Raw genomic sequence first — 27180 nt, forward strand, 5'->3', positions numbered from 1 at the left:
GAAAATTATAAACTGATTAGCTTAACCCCAGTCGTGGGTAAGTTCCTCGAATCAATTGTGAAGGATGAGATTTCTGAATAATTGCCCGTGCATAGTAAATTTGGGCGAAGTCAGTATGGTTTCGTCAAGGGGAGGTCATGCTCATCAATCTGTTAAAATTGTTTGAGGATGTAACAAGCAGGTTAGACCAAGGAGAGCTAATGGATGTTATCTATCTGCACTTCAAGAAGGACGTTGACAAGGTGTTTCACAGGAGGATGCTGAGTAAGATATTGCCCCATGGTGTCAGAGACAAGGTACTAGTGTGTACAGAAACTTGACTGTCTGTCAGAAGGTAGAGAGTGGGAATAAAAAGGTCCTTCTCTGGATAGCAGCCGATGACAACTGATGTTCTGCAAGGGAACCAAAACTTTTTACTTTGTACATGAACAATCTAGATGAAGGAACTGAGGGCACTCCGGCGAGACTTTTAGATGATGCAAAGGTAGGTAGTGGGACAGGTATCATTGAGGAGGCAAGGAGGCTGCAGAAAGATTTAAAGAGAGTGGGAGAGTGGCCAAACAAATGGCAGATGAAATACAACCTGAGAAAGTGCGCGGTGATGCACTTTAGTAGGAAGAAGAGAGGCATGGACTATTTTATACTTGGGGAGAATATTCAGAAGTCTGAAGTACAAAGAGTGTTGCGAGTTCCAGTCCAGGATTGTCTCAAGGTAATCGTGCAAGTGGAGTCAGTAGTTAGGAAGGTGGTGTGTCTGCCGCACAATGTGTTTGAAATCTTATATTCATCAAAATAATTGAGTCAACTCTTATAAAAAATAATATTTGTTTTTTGAACACAATTAATATTAGAATAATAAAACGTATTATAACGTAATGCAAAACACTACAAATTATCTTATGGTTTGACTTTGGATGATCACATACACCCCACTAGATGTTGACCGGATTCCACGTGGTGAAGTCGTCTCGTTCTTCTTATGGTCTTGGAGGCGTCTTCTCTTTCAGTGGTTATTCTCGAGTTACCACTCTCTGAGGGGCTTTACGGTGATTCTTATCCTTCCGAGTCTTCACACCTTTTGGTAGGGTGTGGAGGATCTGCCAATGAAATGATCAGGTTCATTTACTCTGATCAATCAGACTTAACCAGGTGTTGTCACATTGTTGGCCCAGGGGTGACATTCCATTATCCCATTCAGTTCCAACGTCTGTTGCTCCAGGTTTCTTTGCAACCATTTGTGGGGAGCTGCAGCCTGTCTGGATGCACATTCTGCAGCATGTGGATGAGCACAGAGACTTTGGTCAAGGTTGGGTTCTACTTCCTAGCATACTTTAATCATTGTTCATTTTTGTAAGTCCATGGTAAATTTATTATTGTCCATCGTAAGATTATTATTTCAGATGGTTAATCTGGTCAGAAAGGCAAATACAGTGATAGCATTTATTTTGAGAATACTTGAATATTACACCAGCGATGGATTTCTGATGCTCTATCAGACTCTGGTCAGACCACATTTGGTGTATTGTGTACCGTCTTCGGCCCCATAACTCAGGAAGGATGTATCGCACCGGAGTATGTTCAAAGGGGCTTCATAAGAATTGTCCTCCGAATTAAAAGCTTAACATTTGAGGTCTCTGGGTCTACACTTGCTGGAGTTTATAAGGATCAAGGTGGATCTAATTGAAGCATACAGAATACTGGTTGTCTGGTCAGACTGGAAGTTGGGAAGATGCTTCCACTGTTAGGAGAGAAAGGACTTAAGGACATAGCCTGGGAGTCAAGAGGAAATCTTCAGAACGGAGATAAGGAGAAAAGTTTCCAGACTGAGAGTGGTGAATCTATGGTAGAATGGCAGTTTCCTTCCCTAAAGGACATTAGTGAACCAAGTGAGTTTTGCTTGGCAATCGATTCATAACCACCATCGGTCTCTTAATTCCAGATTTGAATTTAAGCTCCACCACTTACTGTGGCAGGACTTGAACCCAGGTCACTCGAATATTATCTGGTTTTAACACGTAAGAATTTAGTCATAACACCACCAGGCCACTGACTTACCCAATCCTCCACACTGTGACTAACGTGTGCAGTATGATATGCACTGGGATTTTCCTTCATGTTATCTTTTATTTCCTTATCGAGATATGGATGATTTTTGTTCGTAATGAATTCCCCTTCAGTCTTTAGCATCTCCCTAATTGTTTGCCAAATTGCTTCAGTTGTCCTGCCTTTGATTGTTCTTTTCTCTCTTCACCCCCACCCCGTCCCCCCCACCCCCAAGATCACCACAGGCAATTCCTTCCTTAGGCCAGTATAATTATCATTGACTAACACTAAATCCCTCATGTACGACTCAGTCTTTACTCTTTTAATCTGAATGTGAAACTCCAGCATGTTGTGGTCACTGTTTCCAAGGCAAAGCTCATCCACCAATCTAATTGTTATGTAACAATCTTCCTTGTTACATAATATCAAATCAAAACTAGATTAGATGCCGTACGGTATGGAAACAGGCCCACACCGACTCTCCGAAGAGTAGAGCACCCGGACCCATTTCCCTCTGAGCAATGTACCTAACACTATGAGCAATTTAGCATGGCCACTTCAACTGATCTGCAAATCTTTGGACTGTGGGGGGAAAACCACGCAGACAGGGAGGGAAATGTGCAAACTACACGCAGATAGTCCCCCGAGGCTGGAATCGAACCTGGGACCCTGATGCTGTGCTAACCACTGAGCCACCGTGCCGCCCCATTGTCTGGTTGTTTCCATGATGTCCTACTCTGAGAAATAATCTCTCATACACTCTATGAATCTTTATTCAAGGATATCACTGTCCACTTGATTAATTGAGACTATTTGCATGTTCAGACCACCCATAGTTACTGTTGTGCCCTTGTTACAAACCCTAACTTTTTTCTACCTCAGAAGTACTTTGGGGGGACAGTGGCTGAAAATTACTCTTCCCAAGAGGTTTCTTCTCTGGCTTTTTATTTGCACTGAGACGGCTTTCAAATATTTTTTGGCACAAAATACTTTGAAAAGGTCTGAGTTCCCACTCGCACAAACAAATGTTTATTTTCTTTTCACTAGCTACATTTCACAGGAAATATCGAGGATTTAAGAGAGCTAAAAGTGGTCATGAGATATCGTTCGCAAACAGGGTTGAGGAAAATCTCAAAGACCTCTTTTCATATATAAGGATCAAGAGGGTAACTAGACAAATGATTGGCCCACACAAGGACAAAGGAAGAAAGTTATGCATGAAGTCAGAGAAAATGGTAAGATTCTTAGCGAGTACTTTACATCTGTATTCACCAAGGAGAGGGATGTGACGGATGGTGAGGTTAGGGATAGATCTCTGAGTACTCTGGGTCAAGTAGACATAAAGAGGGAGGAATTTTTGAGTACTCTGAAAGGTATTAAGGTAGACAAGTTCCCAAGTCCGAATGAGATCAACCACAGGTTATTGAGGGATATGAGTGTGGAAATAACTGGGGCTTTAACATATGTCTTTGCAGGATAAGGGAACATGGGTGAGGTCCCAGAGGAGTGGACAATTGCTCATATTTCCCCTTGTTTAAGAAGGATAGCGGGGATAATCCAGGTAATTGTAGACCGGCGAGCCTGACATCAGTGGTAGGGAAACTGCTGGAGAAGATACTGATGGACTTGAGTAAGGCGTTTCATTAGGTTCCCCATGGTCGGCTGATGGAGAAGTTGAAGTCTCATGGGGTCCAGAGTGTTCTATCTAGATGGATAGATAATTGGCTGAGCAACAGAAGACAGCGAGTAATAATGGAAGGGGATTTCTCAAAATGGAGACCTATGACCAGTGGTGTGCAGCAGCGATCTGTGCTGGGACCACTGCTGTTTGTGATAAATGTCAATGATTTGGTAGAAGGTATCTTTTGCCTGATTAGCAAGTTTGCCAAGATTGTTGGAGTAGCAGTTAGTGAAGGGGATTGTCAGAGAATGCAGCATAATATAGATACATTGGAGAGATGGACACAGAAATGGCAGGTGGAGTTCAGTCTCTGCAAATGCGAGGTCATGCATTTTGAAAGATCCAGTTCACGAGTGAACTATACAGTAAACGGAAATTTCCTGGGGAAAATTGACATACAGCGAGATCTGGGTGTTCGGGTCCATTGTTTTCTGAAGATGCCAACAAAGGTCTGTAAAGTGGTCAAGGTGGCATATGGCATGCTTTCCTTCAATAGATCAGGTGTTGAGTACAGTTGCATAGGACTTTGGTTTGGGCGCATTTGGAATACTGCTTATAGTTCTGGTCACCACATTAACAAAAGGATGTGAATGCTTTGAATAGGGTACAGAGTAGGTTCACCAGGATGTTGCCTGGGATGGACGTTGCAGGTTATGAAGAAATGTTGAGTTAATTATGACTATTTTCATTACCAAGACAAAGGTTGAGGTCTACAAAATCAAGACAGATATACACAGGGTGGATAGCAAGAAGCTTTTTCCCCAGATTGTGGAACTCAATTACTCGGGGTCATGAGTTTGAAGTGAGAGGGAAAAGGTTTAGGACAGATGAATGTTGGAAGTTCTTGACACATAGGGCGGTGGCAGCCTGGAACATGTGACCAGCGAAGGTGGTTGAAGCAGGAACGATAACGTTATCTAAGATGTATTTAGACAGAAACATGAATGGGCAGGGAGCATAGGGATACAGGCCCTTAGGAAATAGATAGCATTTTTAGAAAATAGGAGGATCTGGATCAGCACAGGCTAGGAGGGCCGAAGGGTCTGTTCTTGTGTTGGAGTATTCTTTATTCTTTATCATTCATTCTAAAAATAGCAAGTTTTCAACTTATTGTCTGCTACAATTTAATAATATAAATGCTTTATTTATTTGATAGTGCATGTTAAATTATTGTCATTTCTAAATTACAGTCACAGGGTCAAAGATATGCGTAGCATGGAAAAAACCCTTCGGTCCAACTTTTCCATGCTGACCAGATATCCCATCCCAATCTAGCCCCACCTGCCAGCACTCAGCCCATATCCACTTTCTATTCATAAATCCATCCAGACGCCATCTATATGTTGCAATTGTACTAACGTCCACCACTTCCTCTGGCAGTTCATTCCACGCATGTACAACCCTGTGAGTGAAAAAAATGCCCCTTACATATCTTTTATATTTTTCCCTTCCCAACTGAAAGCTATGCCCTCTAGTTCTGGACTTCACCACACCAGGGAAAAAAACCTCGTCTCTTTACCCTATCTATGCCCCTCATGATTTCATAAACCTCTATAAGGTCACCCCTCAGTCTCCAACGTTCCAGTGAAAACAGCCCCAGCTTGTTCAACCTCTAGCTATAGCTCAAACCCTCCAACCTTGGCAACATCCTTGTAAATCTTTTCTGAACCCTTTCAAGTTTCATCTGATTTATTAGGTCCTGTGGATGTTTCCACCTTTATGCATTTCAAGACATCCAGCGCTTCTTCCTCTGTTATATGGACATTTTCCAAGATGTCACCATCTATTTCTCCCATGTCCTTTTCCTGAGTAAACACTGGTACAAAATACTCGCTTAGTAACTCTCCCATCTCCTACGGCTCCACACAAAGGCACCTTGCTGATCTCTGAGGGCTCTATTCTCTCCTTGTTCACTCTTTTGTTCCCAATGTATTTGTAAAATCCTTTTGGATTGTCCTTAACTCTATTTTCCAAAGCTATCTCATGTTCCATTTTGTCTTCCTGATTTCCCTATTTAATATACTCCTCTTGCCTTTATACTCTTCTGAGGATTCACTCGATCTATCCTGCCTGTACCTGTCGTTATTAAAAGCGTAGCAGCCGACATTAAAAGTGGATTTCAAAAGGGTGAATTCAGGTACAGTGCTACTGGACCTCAGAATTGCATGTAGCACTCAGAGAGACAGTGGCCTGGTGCTGAATCTGTGAAGAGAGTTTCCAACCTGTGTCAGGGCAGTCATAGAAACATTCCCTCACAGGGAACCATGTGGAATCCACCTTGAGCAGGAAGAAACTAGTTAACAGGTTATCACTGCTCTCAGTCTAGGTACAAATTCTGTCTAAATTAGATACCAATGACTGACCAGGAACCATGCCTTACAAATTCACCCTCAGTCACAACCTGGCCCAGGGAGCAGATGTATGGACATGGAGTGTCAGAATTACATCGCAAAAGTTACTTATGGTGATGACAACTGGCACTTTACCCAGACTACATACATTTGCACCCTGGACCATACACTGGGTGAAAACGTTCACAATTTACAGTCTATTGCAGCATTTTGTGTCTCAAAGTGAACCCTCTGAAACTATATCCAATAAATGTTCTTTCACATTCAAAAGTTTCAAAATAAAATTACACATGTCTGTGGTTGGTCAGATACTAATTCGTAGGTCACCCAGCAGAATTTATCTGAAGAAACCACGAGCAAACGGCAAGCAAAAAATCGTTTTAATAACTGAACTTGGTGGATTTTGTCTGGTCTAGATAACCACACATAATGTGCTGACACTTAGGTGAACGCAACAATTACATCAAAACAGGAAGTCTTGGTCTAACGCACCTCCCCACCTTCCTGACCTCACACACCTCACTCTCTAACACACTCCATTCCCTCACTTCCTCACACACCTCACTCCCTCACACATTCACCAACTGATGAAAATTCACAAGCTGAGTGAAACTTGGAATGGTACAGCACAGTGCAGGCACTTCAGCCCTCAATGTTTTGCCTGCATTTTATCCTACTCTAAGATCAGACTAACCTACATAACCTTCAATGCACTAACTTTTGTGTGCCTATCCAAGAATCCTCTTACATATCCCTAATGTATCTGACTCTACTACCACCGCTGAAGGAAAGCCCTAGTTGCTCAACTTTTCTTTGTGAGACATGACCTCCAGTCCAGACAGCAGCCTGGCAAATCTCCTCTGCACACTCTCTAAGGCTTCCACTTGTTTCCTATAATGAGGCAACCAGAACTGAACACAATATTCCAAGTGTGGTTGAACCACAGCTTTAGAGAGCGAAGAAATAACCTTGCTGCACTTAAACTCAATCTACCTGAAAATGAAAGACAACACCTTATTCATTCTGAATAACCCAATCAACTTGGGTGGCAACTTTGAGAGATCTATGGACAATGACCCCAAGATCCCTCTGTCACTCCACACCGCCAAGAATTCTGCCTTTAACCCTGCATTCTTTATGTAAATGCAATCTTCCAAAATAAATTGCTTCACACTTTTTAAGGTTGACCTCTATCTGCCACTTATCAGCCCAGCTCTGCATACTGTCAATATCCTGATGCAACCTACAATAGGCCTCCATACTATCCACAACCCCACCAACCTCCGTGTCATCGGCAAACTTACTAACCTACTTGTGCACTTCCTCATCAAAGTCATTGATAACAATCACAAAGAGCACAGGTCCCAGCGCCGATCCCTGTGGAACACGACTGGTCACTGAGATCCAGGCTGAATACTTTCCATTAACTACCATCTTATGTCTTCTATGAGTCAGCCACGCCCATATCCAGACAGCCAGATTTCACTGCACCCCATGCTTCCGTACCTTCTAAATGACCCTACAATGGGGAATGCCTTGCTAAAATTCTTGTTCACCACATCTACTAGTCTACCTTCATGAACGTGTTCTTTTTACATCTTCAAATAATTCAATAAGGTTTCTGAGAGATGACCTGCTCCTCACAAAGCCATGCTGACTATCTCTAATCAAACTATCATTTTCTAAATAATTGTAAATACACTCTCTCAAAAACGTCTGCAATACTTTGCCCACTACTGATGTAGGACTGACTGTTCCGTCATTCCCAGAGTTATCCTTATTCCCTTTCCTGAACAAGGGAATGACATTTGTCACCCTCCAATCATCTGGCTGCCACTGCTCCAGTGGACAGTGAGGACGCAAAGATCATCACCAAAGGCACGCCAATTTCTCCCGTCACTTCCTGGAGTAAGCTAGGGTAACCCCATCTGGCCCAGGGGATTTATCTATCCTTATGTTTGTAATTCATACAATCAGTATGTACTTCCCTTCAACTTTTCTACACCATGTCCAACCAACTGATTGGCTGATTTCCATATCAGTGCAATATACAGTGCTGCCTTCCTTAGTAAGTACAGTTCACAACATTCTGCGAATCATGGAATGAAAAAAGAAAAGGAATGCATCAATGCCTTTCTGATGAAGAGTTTATGACCGATACATCGACTCTCCTGCCTCTCGGATGCTACCTGACCTGCTGTGCTTTTCCTGCACCACACGTTTTGATTCTGATCTCCATCAATTGCAGTCCCCACTTCCTCCATTACTGAGGGCAGTCCCCTCTGTACACTGAATGGGGAATTCACCATCAGAAACTCATTGTTTGTGGAGCTGACTGTTCAGTTCTGGAACGTTGCACTTGAATACATTTTATTAAAAAAAGAGATTACAATTCCACAGATATTCATTCAGTTCTAGAGTTAAGGTTGTGGTTCATGGTTTGAGCAGCTTGATAACGAACAGGAAATGACTGAAGAACTCCGAGGTACAGGGTATTCCCGTATTATATTCTAGCTTACGTCAATGCTGGGAGTATTATAAAACAGGCTGACAGATGTGATAAGGGAATGAGTTGACATGTGGAGTTGTGACATTTTTACCATCACAGAGACCTGTTTGAGGGAGGTCAGGGCTGACAACTTAATACTCTGTTGTACTGGAACTGTAGGCAGGACACGGCAGGGTGTTAAAGAGGATGTGGTGTTGCATTATTAATTAACCAGTCAGTTACTGCTGCAAGGAAGGGTCTGCAAATGAAGCTTTGTGGGTCGAGGTTTGAATCAAAATGATGACAGACAAATTGCTTTTTAAAGCACATTTTAGCTTACAGTGTGGAAACTGGCCCTTCCGCCCAACAAATCCACACAGAACCTCCGAAGGGCAACATTAATATTGACAAGTTCCCAGGCACGGATCAGATTTGTCCTCAGCTGGTTTGGTAAATTAGAAATGTGATTGCTTCGCTGCTTGCGAAGATCTTTGCATCCTCGCTCTCCACTGGATTCGTACCTGAGGACTGGAGAGAAGAAAATGTAATTCCTCTTTTCAATAAATGAAATAGGGAAATCCCCAGCAATTACAGTCCAGTAAGTCTCACGTCTGTCGTCTGCAAGGTGCTAGGAAGGATTCTGAGGATTTATGAACATCTGGAAGAGAATGGCTTGATTAAATGCAGTCAACACTGCTTTGTGAGGGGCAGGTCATGATGAGGGTAGAGCTGTGGATGTGTTGTACAATGACGTCAGCAAGGCATTTGATAAGTTTCCCATAGTAGGCTGACTGAGAAGGTCAGGAGGAAGGGACAGCGGGGAACTTAGCTGTCTGGATACAGAATTGGCTGGCCTACAGATGACAGCGAGTAGTAGTAAGAAGGGAAATATTCTGCCTGGAAGTCATGGTGAGTGGTGTTCACAGGGCTCTGTCCTTGGGCCTCTACTGTTTGTAATTTTTATTAATGACTTGGATGAGCTCATTAATAAAATTGAAGGATTGGTCAGCACGTTTGCAGACGACACAACGTTTGGAGGTGTCGTTGACGGAAGAGAAGTGTTGCAGCTGCAGCGGGACATTGACAGGATGCAGAGATGATCTGAGAGGTGGCAGATGGAGTTCAAACTGATAAATGCGAGGTGATGCATTTGGAAGGTCGAATTTGAAAGCTGAGTACAGGATTAAGGATAGGATTCTTGGCAGTGTGGAGGAACAGATGGATCTTGGTGTGCAGATACATAGATCTCTTAAAATGGCCACCCAAATCGAAAGGGTTGTTAGCATATGGTGTTTTGGCTTTCATTAACAGGGGGATTGAGTTTGAGAGTCGTGAGATCTTGTTGCAGCTCTATAAACCTTTGGTTAGACTGCACTTGGAACACTGCGTCCAGTTGTGGTCGCCTTATTACATGAAAGATGTGGATTCTTTGGAGAGGGTTCAGTGGAGGTTTACCAGGATGCTGCCTGCACTAGAGGGCTTATCTTTTGAAGAGAGGTTGATTGAGCCCGGACGTTTTTCATTGGAGAAAAGAAGGAGGTGAGGGGACTTATTTGAGATATACAAGATAATGACAGATATAGATAGATTTGATAGCCATAGACTATTTACCAGGTCAGAAATGGCTAACACAAGGCGTCATAGTTTTCAGCAGGTTGGAGGAAAGTATAAAGAGGATGTCAGAGGCAGAATCTTTACACAGAGAGTTGTGAGAGCATGGAATGCGTTGCCAGCAGCAGTTGTGGAAACAAGGTCATTGGGGATATTTAAGAGACTGCTGGATATGCATATGGTCACAGAAATGTGAGGGTGCATACATGAGGATCAATGGTCGGCACAACATCGTGGGCTGAATGGCCTGTTCTATGCTGTACTGTTTTATGTTCTATGTTCTATGTTCAATTTTCAAAGTCCTTGCACGAAATAATAACTTTGTCTTGGGTGTGGAAATGAGACCCATCATTTCAATGCTCCATACTTTGAGTTGTGCACTGTTGTCGTCATATTCATATAAAAATGAACTGAATAAAGAGGGAGGGGTGTTGGGCTGTGTCTATTGGACAATCTAAAAGTTGGTATTACGAAAGGATGTCGGACATTCAGTAAAAAGATGTTGCTGTTAATGGTTAGAACAATGCTGCAAACATTTACACAGAGATTTCCAGCTCAAGTCACACACAAGGATGTTGGGCTGGGATCATATTGGCCATCAATGGAGCTGCACAATTCTGTTTGGATCCTGACATTGTGGAGATAACACCCACTGGATGTGGTTTATGAGGGATTCAATGTAAGATGCCATGTGCTGCAGGAACCCTTCACCTTTATAACACATTCATTCAGGATTGGGTCCAAGGTACAGAATTACAGAGTTTAGGTGGCATACCAGAAGGGATAAACTTTCAAGACATGGTTGTTTACAGGTCATTGTTACAAATATTGAAGTGTATTTGGACCAGTGCCATGTGCTAGTCCATTGACCAGTCTGCGCCAAACCCATCTCCCTGTTGTTCAGGTATGTCTCTAACCAGTCTATTGTGAGGGATTGTGAGAGTAACTGCCCAGCTCCAGTTTGGAAGCTCCCTGGACAGATTTTGGAGATGGCCAGTGTTTTGGAGGTCGTGGTGAGGGCCAGGAAATCTGTGTCTGAAAATAAGTTTTTTCTCAATGTCATTTCCAACAGCTTTGCTGCCTGCTAGATGATGTGTTCACTGAACTGAGCATGAATCGGCTGTTTACTACAGTCACTGAAATGTAAAAGTCAGGTGTGCGCTCTGGTAATTCAATTATTGTTCACTTCAATTGCTTTCAAGTGAAAACCAATGATTTGGTTTATTTTAAAATATGTAAGAAACAAAGTGATATTAACTCTTCACTATACAGAATGAAAAAGTGACCTGTTGTATATTTCCCACAGACTAATCAAGCAACAATCAGATATTGTCTGGAAAGCAAGATTATGTGAACAGGACTATGTCCCAGACAACATCAGCACCCTCTCTGGGAGGTTCTGTCCCACTGAAAGGACACAGCCAGGCAGAGAGGGACAGCTCCTTGGCATATAGTCATTATAGGGCGGCATGGCGGCTCAATGGTTAGCACTGCTGTCTCACAGCACCATAGCACCAGATTTGATTCCAGCCTTAGGCAACTACCTTCGTGGAGTTTGCACATTCTCCCTGTGTCTGCGTGGGTTTCCTCCCACAGTCCAAAGATGTGCAGATCTGGTGAATTGGCCATGGTAGTGAGTTGCTCTTCGGAGAGTTGGTGTAGACTGATTGGGCGAAGGGCCTGTTCCCATCCTGTGGGGAATCTAATCTAATCTTAATTGATGCTGGATCCTGTGGTGGGTAGACTGCTCTGTGGCAGGTAATGGGGAGCCAATAAAAGGGAACTATATAATTGACCCCATCATCACCAATCAGCCTGCTGCAGATATACGCTTCCATGTCCTATATCGGTAACAATGTTCACTGCACAGTCTTTATGGGGAGCATGGGCTAACTTCACATTTTGCAGACGCTCCTCACCATGACATGTACTGAATGGTACAGACTATTCACAGATTAAGCAACTAATGACGATGCATCCATGAGGTACAATGGACCATTGGCAGCAGCAGAATCATATTCTGTACAACTCATGGTGTCTGCAACTTTCTGGACCGACGCACCTCCCACTGTACATTAACCATCACAACCCGACATACCTCCCTCTGTACAGTAATCATCATGGCCCGACAAACCTCACCCTGGACAATAACCATCTCTGCCCAACATACCTCCCGCTGTACATTTACCATCACAACCCGACACACCTCCCACTGTACAGTAACCATCACGGCCCAACATACCTCCCACTCTATAGCAACCATCACAGCCCCACATAACTCCCACTGTACTGTAACCGTCACGGCGTGGCATACCTCCCACTGTACAGTAACTATCACGGCCTGACATACCTCCCATTGTACAGTAATCATCAAGGCCCAACAAAACTCCCACTGTACAGTAACCATCACAGCCCGACAGACCTCCCCCCCCGCCGCTGTACAGTAACCATCACAGCCCGACGTAGCCCCCAGTGCACAGTAACCATGACTGCCCGACAAACCTCCCACTGTACAGTAACCATCAAGAGCTCAGTGCTTAGCACTGCTGCCTCACAGTACCAAGGTCCTAGGTTCAATTCCGGCCTTGGGTGCCTGTCTGTGTGGAATTTGTACATTCCTCCCCGTGTCTGCATTAGTTTCCTCCGGGTGCTCCTGTTTCCTCCCACAGTCCGAAGATGCGCAGGTCAGGTGAATTAGCCATACTAATTTGCCCAGTGTTCGGTGCATTAGTCAAGTTTAAGTATAGGGCGGGGCAATGGGGTCTGGTTGGTTTACTCTTCTGAGGGTTGATGTGGACTTTTTGGGATGAAGGGCCTGTTTCCACACCGTAGGAAATCTAATCTAACCTCCAAGGTTCAAGTCAGGAATATGATGGAATAATCACTTGTCTGAATGTGTACAGCTCCAACAGTATTCTAGCATTGCCTTAATAGCAACAGGCAACACATTTGTGTGGGGAATATCCTGTCTCACAAACTTGATTGATTATTTTGAGGAGGAAGCAAAATTGATTGATGAGGGCATGAGGTTAGGCCGTTTGGACCTTAGGAAGGCCTTTGATATGGTTCCTTATGGCAGGCTCATACAGAAGGTGAAATGAAATGGGATCAGCGGTCAGTTACTAAGATGGATAGAGATCTGCTTGATCAAAGAAGAAAGAGTCGTGGTGGAACAGTGTTTTTGTGACTGGAGATCTGTAAATAGATTGGCGGAGTTGCAGATTATGAGGCTGATTGCCAGAGAATACAGCAGGATGTAGGTCAGCTGCAGACTTGGACAGAGAAAACGCAGATGTAACTTTATCTGGACAGTTGCGACGTGATGCGTTTTAGAAGGTCTAATGTAGGAGATAAGTATAAAGTGGATGGAAAAACTACTGGCCGCATCGACATCCGAAGGGATCTTGGTGGACAGCTCCACAGTTCCAGGAACGTGGCAACATGGGTGGATAGGGTGATCAAGAAGACTGATGGCAAACTTGCAGACATGCATCAGAGCATGCAGTGTGAAAATTAGCAGGTCATATTGCAGCTGTAGGGAAACTTATTTCGGGCACATTTAGAATATTGTGTACATCACTGGTTGCCACACCAGCAGAATGACGTGGAAGTGTTAGAGAGGGTATGGAAATGTTTTACCAGGATGTTGCCTTGTTTCGAGGGGATTAGCCAGAAGGAGAAATTGAACAAACATGGTTTGTGTGCACCTGGGCACCATTGGCTGTGGGGTTATCTGATAGATATTTACAAAATTATCAGTGGCATAAATAAACGGACAGTTAGAAGCTTTTTTTTCCAAGTCGAAATACTCATGACCGTAGGTTTTAGGTAAAAGGGAGAAAGGTCAGGAGATATGATCGGCAAGATTTTTTTTTGCTTTTACAGACAGAACGTGCAAGTGCCTGGAATGCACTGATACAGGAGAACGAGCCAACAGAGCAAGGTTTCAGAGGGATCTTGGCACAAATATGAGTGAGCAGGGAACAGAATGACGTAGAGGGTGTCGGAGCAAAAACTTTCGTATTAACTTTAGAACGGCATCATGTGTCAGTGCGGGCTTGCTGGGATGAAGTATCTGTTCTTGTGCTGGACTGTTCTTTAAAACAAGATTTGAGTGCAGGAGTGGCAAGATGTTGACTGAATGATGACTGATGATCAACAGCCACAATTGGTGACTCTCTCCTCATCAACATGCAGCTTCATACCCTCCCTCCCACAGCAGGGAAACTCAATAGGGAGAATTGGACGTGAAAGTCAGAGCTGGTAACTGGTGACTCCATCTCGCCCCTCGCTCCTGCAGCCTTCTATCTTGGACACGCGTCTTGGGGGAACACTGCACAGACAGAAGCTGCATGTACACCAGACCCACCAATGCAGGCATCTGTCACATGCCAGCCTCATCATGCCATCCCAGCACATCTCCGACCCATTGACAGAACACTTTTGTACTTCAATGCTGCAGCTCAGGGTGCACTGAAAACTCTCAGTGCAATGCTGCTGCAAGGACACCGTGCTCAGGGACACACACCCAGCTCATGGACTATTCCTCTGGTCTGCTCACTCAGTGTTTCTAAATCCTCAATACTGCTGCAAAGACACGGTGCTCAGGGACACACACCAAGCTCATAGACTGTCCCTCTGGGCTGCTCCGTCGGTGTTTGTACGCACTCACTTTGAACTGACTTGAATGCTCACAGAATTATTGCCTTGCCTTACCCTGCCCTCAGCAGTGCTTCCCCTCAACCAGAGCTCACTCGCCTGCTGTATTGTCTTGGTGTTGTGGTTCTGTTCGCCGAGCTGGGATATTGTGTTGCAGACGTTTCGTCCCCTGTCTAGGTGTCATCCTCAGTGCTTGGGAGCCTCCTGTGAAGCGCTTCTGTGATGTTTCATCCGGCATTTATAGTGACTTGTAGCTGCCACTACCGGTTGTCAGTTCTTGCTGTCCGCTGCAGTGGTCAGTATATTGGGTCCAGGTCGATGTGCTTATTCATGGAATCTGTGGAAGAGTGCCATGCCTCTAGGAATTCCCTGGCTGTTCTCTGTTTGGCTTGTCCTATAATAGTAGTGTTGTCCCTGTTGAACTCATGTTGCTTTTCATCTGAGTGTGTGGCTAATAAGAATTGCTGGTCATGTCGTTTCCTAGCTAGGTGGTGTTCATGGATAGAAACCGTTAGCTGTCTTCCTGTTTTGCCTATGTAGTGTTTTGTGCAGTCCTTGCATGGGATTTTGTACACTACATTGGTTTTGCTCATGCCGGGTATCGGGTCCTTCTCGTGGTGAGTTGTCTGAGAGGGGCGGTGGTTTGTGTGCTGTTATGAGTCCGAGTGGTCGCAATAGTCAGGCTGTCAGTTCAGAAATGTTTTTGATGTATGGTAGTATGGCTAGTCCTTTGGGTTGTGGCATGTCCTCATTCCGTTGTATTTCCCTTAGGCATCTGTTGAGGAAATTGCGGGGTTATCCGTTTTTGGCGAGTACATTGTATATGTGTTCTTCTTCCTCTTTTTGCAATTCTGGTGTACTGCAGTGTTTTTTTGCCGTTTGAACAGGGTCTTGATGCAACTTCTTTTGTGTGTGTTGGGGTGGTTGCTTTCGTAGTTTAGGACTTAGTCTGTGTGTGTGGCTTTCCTGTATACTTTTGTGGAGAATTCTACTTTCGGTGTTCACTGTACCATCACATCTAAGAATGGGAGTTGGTTGTCCTTTTCTTTCTCTCTCGTGCATCAAAATCCTGTGAGTGTGGCATTGATAATCCGGTGTGTGTTCTCAGACGCACACAACTGACTACACAAGTATAGACAAGAAATAGAGCTCCAAAAATCGTTAATTTTAAAAACGTCCATTCAGGAATGGACCCGGACCATAGAACAGGCCGTCACCATAAGACAGAACAGAACCACACAACGCAAAAAAAGACGGCACTAAAAGGAAAAAAAGGCCAAACTAACACACAACAGAGAGGACACCACAACACATTCTTGGGTTAGAAATCTCTCCCACAGAGAGCTCACAGACATGGAAAGGACAATACTGGCCAAGGGTCTCAACTACAACCACAGGGACACCAAGACAGCAGACATCCTAGTAGCACTAGAATGCACACTCAGAAACAATGGACTGACAGAAGAGACACAACAAACAGTGAGACAAAGTATCGTACCCCTGATAACAAGGAAAAGACAAACACATAACCTCAACAACAAGGAGAGGGAAGCACTAAAAGCACTAAGAACATAATCATACTACCAGCAGATAAAGGAAGAATGACGGTCATTCTGGACAAAGCAGAGTACATCCAAAAAGCGCAACAGCTATGTGCAGATACCAACACCTACCAAAAGAGGGAGTTATACCCCACCCCACAGCTCACCAAGAGGATAAACAACACACTGAGGAACCTACAGAAAAAAACTGACAGATAAGCAGGCTTGACCGACAGAGAATGAAATCTGAAAGCAACAACAACGCTAGATTCTATGGACGACCTAAAGTGCACAAATCAGACATCCCACTCAGACCCATAGTATCACTACCAGGGACACCATCACACAAACTGGCTAAAGAACTACAGCTGAAACTGAAACACCAGATCAGCGGATCCAGACACTCTACACAGTCAACACAGGAATTCTTGGACATCATCAGAGATATACACATAGACAAGGAAGAAACAATGGTCTCATTCGACGTAACGGCACTCTTCACCTCTATCGACAAAACCCGAGCCAGGGAAACAATAGCCAACCTGCTGGACATTCAGAACAGACAACAAGACGGGGAACCTATCAACAAAGACGGCATACTCAAACTACTGGACCTGTGCCTCACAACACACTTCACATTCAACAAACAAATATGTGAACAAATCAACGGCATACCAATTTGCTCATCCATCTCTGGAATCATCGCAGAAGTGATAATGCAAACATTAGAACAAACAGTCTTACCGCAAATTCAATCCAAACTCTGGGTCAGATATGTAGATGACAACATCATTAAGAATACACCAGACCACCAACGCCACACACACAGGAATCCGATTCACTAGAGAGGAAAAAAAGGACAATCAATGCCCATTCCTAGTCGTGATGGTACAGAGAACACCGAACGGAGAATTCACCACAAACGTATACCGGAAAGCCATACAAACAGACCATGTCCCAAATGATGAAACGGATACCCCCGCAATTTCATCAACAGATGCCGAAACGAAAGACAACGGAATGAGGACATGCCGCAACCTAAAAGATTACCATACATCAAGAATACTTCTGAACTGACAGCCAGAATACTGCGACCACTAGGACTCATAACAGCACATGAACCAACAGCCACTCTCAGGCAACAACTCACCAGGACGAAGAACCCAATACCCAGCATGAGAAAAACCAATGTAGTGTACAAAATGCCATGCAAGGACTCCACAAAACACTACATAGGACAAACAGGAAGACAGAAGATCCGCATCCATGATCACCAACTAGCCAGGAAACGACATGACCAGCTATCCTTAGTAGCCACACACTCAGATGACAAGCAACATGTGTTCGACTGGGATAACACTACTATTATAGGACAAGCCAAACAGAGAACGTCCAGGGAACTCCTGTAAGCATGACACTCATCCACAGATTCAATCAATAAGCACATTGACCTGGACACAATTTACCGGCCACTGCAGTAGACAGCTGGAACTGACAACCGGAAGCGACAGATACAAATCACTATAAATAATGGAAGCGCTTCACAGGAGGCTCTCAAGCACTGAGGATGTCACCTAGAGAGGCGACGAAACGTCTGCAACACAAATTCCTAGCTCGGCACACAGAACCACAACAGGGAAGAGCTGCTTTCAAGCAAATCCATATTTTGGATGTGGGAACTGCTTATTAAATCCTGACAGCAAAATCATCTGGTGAACGTCGTCCCGACTGCTCGAATTTCAATCTATTTTATTTGAACAGATATTTCAAGGCCGCTGCATATCAGACAACAGGAAGAGATAAAGAATGATTCTTCACTGTGTCCTTCGCAGGGCCAACTTGTCTCCCCAGGCACCTAAAGTCTTTATTGTGGGTCAGAGAGCTTCAAAATTAATAGAGAACTGAAGGAGGCCATTTAGACCATTGTACACCGACGAGCTCTCCAACATCACAACTTGAAAACGGAGAGAACAGAGTGTGTGCGTCTGTGTGCGTGTGCTTGAGAGAGAGGAAAAATAACAGAGCAAAAGGGAGTGAAGGGAGATAAAAGGACTGGAGAGAAAACGGAGTGACAGAGTGAGTGAGAACAAGAGGTATCAGATGACTGTGAAGTTCGATCAGAAGACAGCATGAGGAGAAACGCACAGAAATTATATTTAGAAACTCCCACAGACTGCAAGCCCTTTGTCTGGTGCCGTACCCAGTGAGCGCAATGCAATCATCCCAGATCATTTATCACCAATAATATCGCTGACGGCTGAGCAGGATCCAAAAGAAGAATAGATTGGTTCCAGCGAGAAGGTGAATTAATTTAAATATTCTTGTCCAACAGGAACTTGACGTCCCTCTAGACACTGTGTGAGAGACAGGGCGAGAGAATCTCAGTGAGGGGGATCCCTGACAGGAGGGAAATCAACATTTTAGCTGTGGGTCAAATAAAGACCAATAAAGTTTGAACACCTCGTCCATGGTTTTGGAATTCACATTTCAATTCATATAGCTCCACATCGTAAGTGTATTTTAATAAACTTGTCTCTTTGTAGTTTTCATGGTTTTAGTATGTACAGAAATGTTTGTTTTTCGTCCCTGTATTTAGTGTTGAATAAACACATTTTTATTACTGAGGAAGAAAGGACCTGTTCCGATGGGACAGTTTTCGTCTGAACTGTACTGCGGCCAGAGTCGGGGTGATTCCTAACTAAGGCTGTAGACAGATCTTTAAACTGATTAGGAGTGTGTGTGAGTGCGGGGTGGGGGTGCAGTTATAGGGTTTAATTAGCATAGAGGAGGTAAGAGTACAGAGCTCAGGAGAGATTATTAAAATCTCCAGCACAGATGCAAATAGGACAGTGTATGGAAAGTGTATGCAAACAAACTTCAAGCAAACTGGACAAACAAATGACAATGAGAAGAGGAACCGTTAATACAGGATTGAAGGGGTTATATCTGAATGCACGCAGTATAAGGAATAGAGTAAATGAGCTTGTGGGACAGATTGAACTTGGTAGCTATGACGTGATGGGCATCACAGAGAAGTGGCTGCAAGGGGTCAGGATATTCAAGGATATATATTCTATCGAAAAGGTAGATGTCAGAGGGAGTGGATTTCCATTTTTAATAACAAATGAAATTAAATCAATTGTAAGAAATAAAGAAGGTCAGATGGCGTAGAATTTGCGTGGGTAGAATTGAGGAACCACAAAGGAAAGAGAATCACAGTTGGAGACATGCACAGGCCTCCAAAGAGTAGTCAGGAGCTGGAGGACAAGATACACCAGGAGATAGTAAAGATCTATAGGAAAGGCAAAGTTATAGTGATCATAGGGGATTTCAATATGCAAGTGAAATTAGAAACCAGGTTGGTAGTGAATCGCAAGAAAAGGAATTTGAGGAAAGTCCACAGGATGGCTTTTTGGAGTCACATGTGGTGGAGCCCACTCGGGAACAGGTGACACTGGATTTAATGACGCAGGCTAGATAAGGGAGCTTAAGATGAAGGAAAACTTCAGAAGCAGCGATCAGAACATGGTTAAATTTATTCTGCAATATGAGAGAGAAGAAAGAATCAGAGTTAACAGTATTTCAGCTGAATAAAGGCAACTGGAGAGGTAGAAGGGAGAAGCTGGGTAGAATTGACCGGGACAGGGGTCTAGCAGGAAAGACAGGGGAACAGCATTGGCAGGAGATTCCAAGGTTAATTCAGGAGACACTGCAGAGATTCATGCTGAGTAATAGAGACATGGTACAGGGAGGATGAGGCAAACAGGGCTGACAAGGGAAGTCAGGGATTGCATATAAGAAAAAGAGCGGTGAATGGCAGAGGAAGCTGGAGAATTGTGGCCAACAGAAGGCAAGAAAAAATAAATAAGGAGGGAGAAGGTTAAATATGGGCTAACTTAACCAATAATACAAAGGAAACTGTAAGAGATTCTTTAGATATATAAAGTGCAAAAGACAGTAAAAGTGAATATGGACCAAAGGAAAATGATACTGGAGAGCCAGTAGTGGGAATCAAAGAAATAGCTGAGGAAATTTGCATCAGTCTTCACGGTTGAAGACACGAGAAATTTCCCAGAACTGAAGAGAGTGAGAAGGCAGTCCTGAATACGGTGGCCATCACCGAGAAGAACATGTTAGAAAACGGAATGTCATGAATGTGGATAACTCAGCTGGACCAGTTGGACTACACCACAACCTTGTAAGCGAGATAGCTGAAGAGTTAGTGCAATTGGAAGTGGTAATCTTTCAGGAATGACTAAAACCTCGAAAAGGCCAAGTGGCTGTATACTTGCTAACATGACACCCCGTTTAATAAGGGTATTAGGCAGAAGATGTAAAACTGTAGACTGATTAGCCTAACTTTGTATGTGGGTAACATCATGGAATCCATCGTGAAGAATGGGATTTCTGAATACTTGGAGGTCTTTGGTAAAATAGGACAGAGTCAGCATGTTTCAACAAGGGGAGGTCATGCCTGACAAACCGGCTAGGATACTGTGAGGGAGTAATGAGCATATTGGATCAAAGAGAACCGATGTATATTATCCATCTGCACCTCGAGAATCCTTTGACAAGGTGCCATGCATGAGGCTGTTGAGCAAGATATGGACCCATGGTGTTAGAGGCAAGGTGCCAGCATGGATAGAACTTTGGCTGTCTGACAGAAAGCAGAGAGTGGGGATCAAAGGATTCTTCTCAGGATGGCAGCCAGTGACAAGTGGTGTTTCACAAGAATCAGTGGTGGGGCCACAACTTTTCACATTGTGCATTCATTATCTATATGAAGGAATTGACAGCATTTTGGCTAAGCTTTCAAACAGTGCAAAAATAGATAAAGGGACAGGTAGCATTGAAGAGGAGGTTCGGCTGCAGGAAGGTGCTCTAGCACATTTCCTCAACTTCACACACCCCTGCCCTTGAACTACACCCTTCCAACAGCAACAAGTTAGAACCTATCTGGTGCTCGCCTTCCATCCCACCAACCTCAGGATACAACGTATCATTCTCCGCCATTTCTGCAGCCAACAGTCAGAACGCACCACCAGAGATATACTTCCTCCCATTCCTATCATCAAACTGCTGAGACCATTCCCTCACAATCTCTCTCTCGTTCGGTCCACGCGGGACCCCAACAATCCACCTTCCACTCCCCGCACCTTCCCTTGCTATTGCAAAATGTATGAAAGCTGTGCCAACACCTCCCACCTCACGTTCACCCGTGACGCTAATGGATCCTTCCACATCAGGCAGAGAACATCCTGTGCATCCAAACACCTCATTTAGTCTGTCCATTTCTCCTGGTCTCCACTACATTGGCGAGACAGGACGTCAACTTGCAAAACGGTTCAGGGAACTCTCTCGGACACCCAAATCAAACAACCCCATTGCCCTGTGGCAGAATACTTCAACTCCCCCTCCTACTCTGCCAAGGTCTTACAAGTTTTTGGCCTCCTTCACTGCCAGATTCTTGCCACCTGACATCTGAAGGAAGAACGCATCATTTTCTGCCTTGTGACCCTGCAAACACACAGTATCACGGACAATTTCATCAGTTTCTTCATCTCCCATCCCTCCACCTTATTCGAGATCAAACCCTCCAACTGAGGACCGCCTTCTCGAACTGTCCTACTTGTCCATCTTCCTTCCCATCTATCCAGTCCATCTTTCATTCTGACCTATCACTGTAACCACCTACCTTCATTGACCTGTCACCTTCCAAGCTACCTTCCTCCCAGCACCAGCCCCTCCTATTTATTTCTCTGTTCACTTCCGCCCACCCCACATTCCTGATGAAGGCTTTATGCCTGAAACGTCGAATATCCTGCTCCTCCGATGCTGCCAGACGGGCTGTGCTTTTCTGTAACAACACTTTTTGACTCTGATCTCCAGCATCTGCGGTCCTCACTTTCACCTGCTGAAGGACCTTCACAGGTTTGGAGCGTAAGCAAACAAGTGGGAGATGGAGTACAACGTGGGACAGTGTGGGAACGCGTTTTGCCTGGGTGAATAGAGACATGGAGTATTTTCTAAATAGCAAGCCAATTCAGAAATATGAAGTGCAAAAAGACTAGTTGGTTCCAGTCCAGAAGTCTTGAAAAGTAAACTTGCAGGTTGTCAATAGTTAAGAAGGCAAATGCAATGTTGGTATTTATTTCAAGAGCGCTTGGATATAAAAGCAGGGATGTACTCCTAAGGCTCTACAAGGCTTTGGTCATGCCACATTCGGATGGTTGTGCGCAGTTTTGGGTCCCATATCTCAGGAAGTATTCACTGGTCATGGACCGTTTTCGGAAGAGATTCCCGCGCATGGTGCCAGGAAATAAAAGCTTAACATATAAAAAATATTTCAGAGCTCTGGGTCTGTATTTGGTAGAGTTCAGAAGAATGTTAGGAGATCAACTGAAACTTACAGAATACTAAATGACCTTGAAAAGAAGGGACAGTGTAAAGAGAAGACCTTTTCAAAAAATGATAAGGAGAAACTTCTTCAGCCAGAGGGCGGTGAAATGATGGAATTCACTGCCACAGAGGGCTGTCGAGTCCAGGTCATTGAGTATATTTAGGAGTGAGACAGATAGGTTCTTGACTATAAAGGGAATCAAGGGTTACAGGTGGAAAGTGGGAGAATGGGGTAGAGAAGCTTAACAGCCATCATGGAATGGTGGAGCAGGGTCAATGGGCCTAATGGCCAAATTTCTGTTCCAGTGTCTTCTGGTTGCATGGTTAATATTGACTCTCCTCATTCCTCATTGGAGATGTATCCTGGAATTTGATCACCATATGATTTATAAAGAATAAAATTCCAATATAGATAGCTGGGAAATATCATGTTCCCTCTATCCAGTCACAGCAGCCATGCCCCAATATCATAATCACACTGCAATTAAAATCCAGTGAAATTTACTTCAATGCATTTGATTGACATCGATAACATTAACAGCATGACCCTCACCTGCCGTCTCTGATCCTTGAGTAAACATCTGAATTGTGTGTCACATCATATTCTCTGTTAATTTATCCATGCCATTTGTCTGTTATCACTCATGTTGTCATAGGCAATTTTCTGGCAGATTATGGACTAGAAAAGTTCTCTACATGTTTTATTGACATTATAATCACATCACTGATCAGTAGTTACAGACTGTATGTTTCGATTTATAAACGGAGAAACTTGTTTATGTTCTGACAATCCTTTGGCATTACTGCCATACCTAAGGCAAATTGAATGATTACATACATTCAATCTACCATTTCAAATATTTCTTCCTGTTCACCCCCACACACATATCCCTTGCCAAATGTCTAAACTTTAAACGTTCTTTTGAATTTTAATGAAATCAATATTGAATTCAAAGGGGTTAAAGTGGTTAGCTGGAGCTATTTGTTCAGTGACTGTGATTAATATCAATCTCCGTGGATCCTAATTATGGCGTGAAGAGTTTCCGTCATTGAAAGATAAATGGGCTCTGTTCAATGTGCTATCCCACAGTGGGAGTAGGAACATCACTGACAGCACTAGTAGGGATCAGCAGCTCGAGAGAGAGAGAGAGGGAGGAGAGATCAGAATCTGAGAACATTAGACTGGAATGTTCCAACAGTGGATCAGAATCTGAGAACTTTAGACTGGAATGTTCCAACAATGGATCCGAATCAAAGAACACTAGACTGGAATTTCCCAACAATGGATAGGAGTTTATCCTGGGGTCTTTACTGGCTTTCTCGGCCTTGGGTATCATTAGCATCACGGATCCAGGTAATCCTTTGGATTAGTCAAGGTGGTTACTATCCCATCCTTGCGATAGTTGGTGTTCCTGGTAAGTCATTATATTTGTCTACTAAACCGGATTGAACTGAATTTCTGCTCATGATATATAAATTTTGGAAAGGGCAAGTCAATGTCTTCAGTTCCAAACAAAAAAATCCTCTCCTTATAAAATATAACTATCAAACTACTATTTTTAAATTACTCATTGATATGCAAAAAGGACACAGAATGTTCTCAAACTCCATAATCCATTTTGTCCTTCACAGATTTACATATCCATGTCCTCCCCACTAACCAATCCTGTACAAAACCACCATCATGAAATCTCAATCTCGTCTGCAGTCTCAGTGCAACTTCTGAATGAACCATGATTTTTGCCTTTGTTCAATCTGGATGCAACAGTTTCAAGTGCTTTCTAATCACATGTCCATCACTAAATAATTGCTCTTCAGGATGTTTGACGGGTTCTCTGCACGTGCAGGAAGACAATTTATGGTGGTCAAGCTATTGACTCATAATCTAGAGCCATAGAATAATAGTCTGTTGGTGTCTCATAAAGGAAAGTGGTGGAATATAAAAGCAAACATTATTATTTGTGATAAAAACCCATCTGCTTGCTTAAAGTCATTTAGGTAAGTCAATGTGTCAACCTTCCCTAGTCAGGTTTCCGTGTGACTTCATTGATTAACATGTGGGTGTACTGCACCTTTAAACTACCTGACAGCACCAAGTCTTCTGAAAAGTTTAAAGTCTGATTGAAGATTTGTAGCTCAGGTGTCCGTTGTTGTGGTTCTGTTCGCCGAGCTGGAAGTTTTTGCTGCAAACGTTTCGTCCACTGGCTAGGGGACATCATCAGTGCGTTTGTTGGAGCCTCCTGCGAAGCGCTGCTTTGATGTTTCTTCCGGTATTTATAGTGGTTTGTTCTTGCCGCTTCCGGGTGTCAGTTTCAGCTGTCCGTTGTAGTGGTTTGTATATGGGGTCCAGGTCGATGTTTCTGTTGATGGAGTTTGTGGATGAATGCCATGCTTCCAGGAATTCTCTGGCTGTTCTCTGTCTGGCTTGCCCTATGACAGTAGTGTTTTCCCAGACGAATTCATGTTGCTGGTTGTCTGAGTGTAAGGCTACTAGGGATAGCTGGTCGTGTCGTTTTGTGGCTAGCTGATGTTCATGGATGTGGATTGTTAGCTGTCTTCCTGTTTGTCCTGTACAGTGTTTTGTGCAGTCCTTGCATGTTATTTTGTAAACTACGTTGGTTTGGCTTGTGCTATGTATTGGGTCCTTTGTTCTAGTAAGTTGTTGTCTGAGAGTGGATGTTGGCTTGTGTGGCGTTATGCGTCCTAAGGGTCGCAATAGTCTGGCTGTCAGTTCGGAGACGCTCCTGACGTATGGTAGGGTGGCTAGTCGTTTTGGTTGTGGCATGTCCTCGTTCCGTGGTCTATCTCTTAGGCATCTGGTGATAAAGTTGCGTGGGTATCCGTTTTTGGCGAATACCTTGTATAGGTGTTCCTCTTCCTCTTTTCGCAGTTCTGGTGTACTGCAGTGTGTTGTGGCTCTTTTGAATAGTGTCCTGATGCAGCTTCGTTTGTGTGTGTTGGGGTGGTTACTTTCATAGTTTAGGACTTGGTCTGTGTGTGTTGGTTTCCTGTGTACCCTTGTGGTGAATTCTCCGTTGGGTGTTCTCTCTACTAACACGTCTAGGAATGGGAGTTGGCTATCCTTTTCCTCTTCTCTCGTGAATCGGATTCCTGTGTGTGTGGAGTTGACGATTCGGTGTGTTTTTTGTGTGAACCCATGGTATCATTCGTCGTGACGGCACTGTTCACTTCGATTGACAAAACCCTAGCCAGAGAAACAATAGCCAACCTACTGAACACACATAACAGAACACAGGAGGCCGAACCTATCAACAAGGACGGCATACTTAAACTACTGGACCTGTGCCTCACCACACACTTTGCATTCAACAATCAGATATACGAACAAATCAACGGAACACCCATGGGATCACCAATCTCGGGACTCATACCAGAGGCAGTTATGCAATGGCTAGAACATACAGCCCTACTACAATTCCAACCCAAACTCTGGATCAGATATGTCGATGACACCTTTGTAATCATCAAAAACACAGAAATAGAATAAACACAAAGAATCATTAACGCCACACTCACAGGAATCCGATTTACGAGAGAAGAGGAAAAGGATAGCCAACTCCCATTCCTAGACGTGTTAGTAGAGAGAACACCCAACGGAGAATTCACCACAAGGGTACACAGGAAACCAACACACACAGACCAAGTCCTAGACTATGAAAGTAACCACCGCAACACACACTAACGAAGCTGCATCAGGACACTATTCAAAAGAGCCACAACACACTGCAGTACACCAGAACTGCGAAAAGAGGAAGAGGAACACCTATACAAGGTATTCGCCAAAAACGGATACCCACGCAACTTTATCACCAGATGCCTAAGAGATAGACCACGGAACGAGGACATGCCACAACCAAAATGACTAGCCACCCTACCATACGTCAGGAGCGTCTCCGAACTGACAGCCAGACTACTGCGACCCTTAGGACTCATAACGGCACTCAAGCCAACATCCACTCTCAGACAACAACTTACTAGAACAAAGGACCCAATACATAGCACAAGCCAAACCAACTTAGTTTACAAAATAACATGCAAGGACAGCACAAAACATTGTACAGGACAAACAGGAAGACAGCTAACAATCCGCATCCATGAACATCAGCGAGCCACAAAACGACACGACCAGCTATCCCTAGTAGCCTTACACTCAGACAACCAGCAACATGAATTCGTCTGGGGAAACACTACTGTCATAGGGCAAGCCAGACAGAGAACAGCCAGAGAATTCCTAGAAGCATGGCATTCATCCACAAACTCCATCAACAGACACATCGATCTGGACCCCATATACAAACCACTACAACGGACAGCTGAAACTGACACTCGGAAGCGGCAAGAACAAACCACTATAAATACCGGTAGAAACATCAAAGCAGCGCTTCA

The sequence above is a fragment of the Hemiscyllium ocellatum genome, chromosome 21, assembly GCF_020745735.1.
Source record: "Hemiscyllium ocellatum isolate sHemOce1 chromosome 21, sHemOce1.pat.X.cur, whole genome shotgun sequence".
NCBI classification, from domain to species: Eukaryota; Metazoa; Chordata; class Chondrichthyes; order Orectolobiformes; family Hemiscylliidae; genus Hemiscyllium; species Hemiscyllium ocellatum.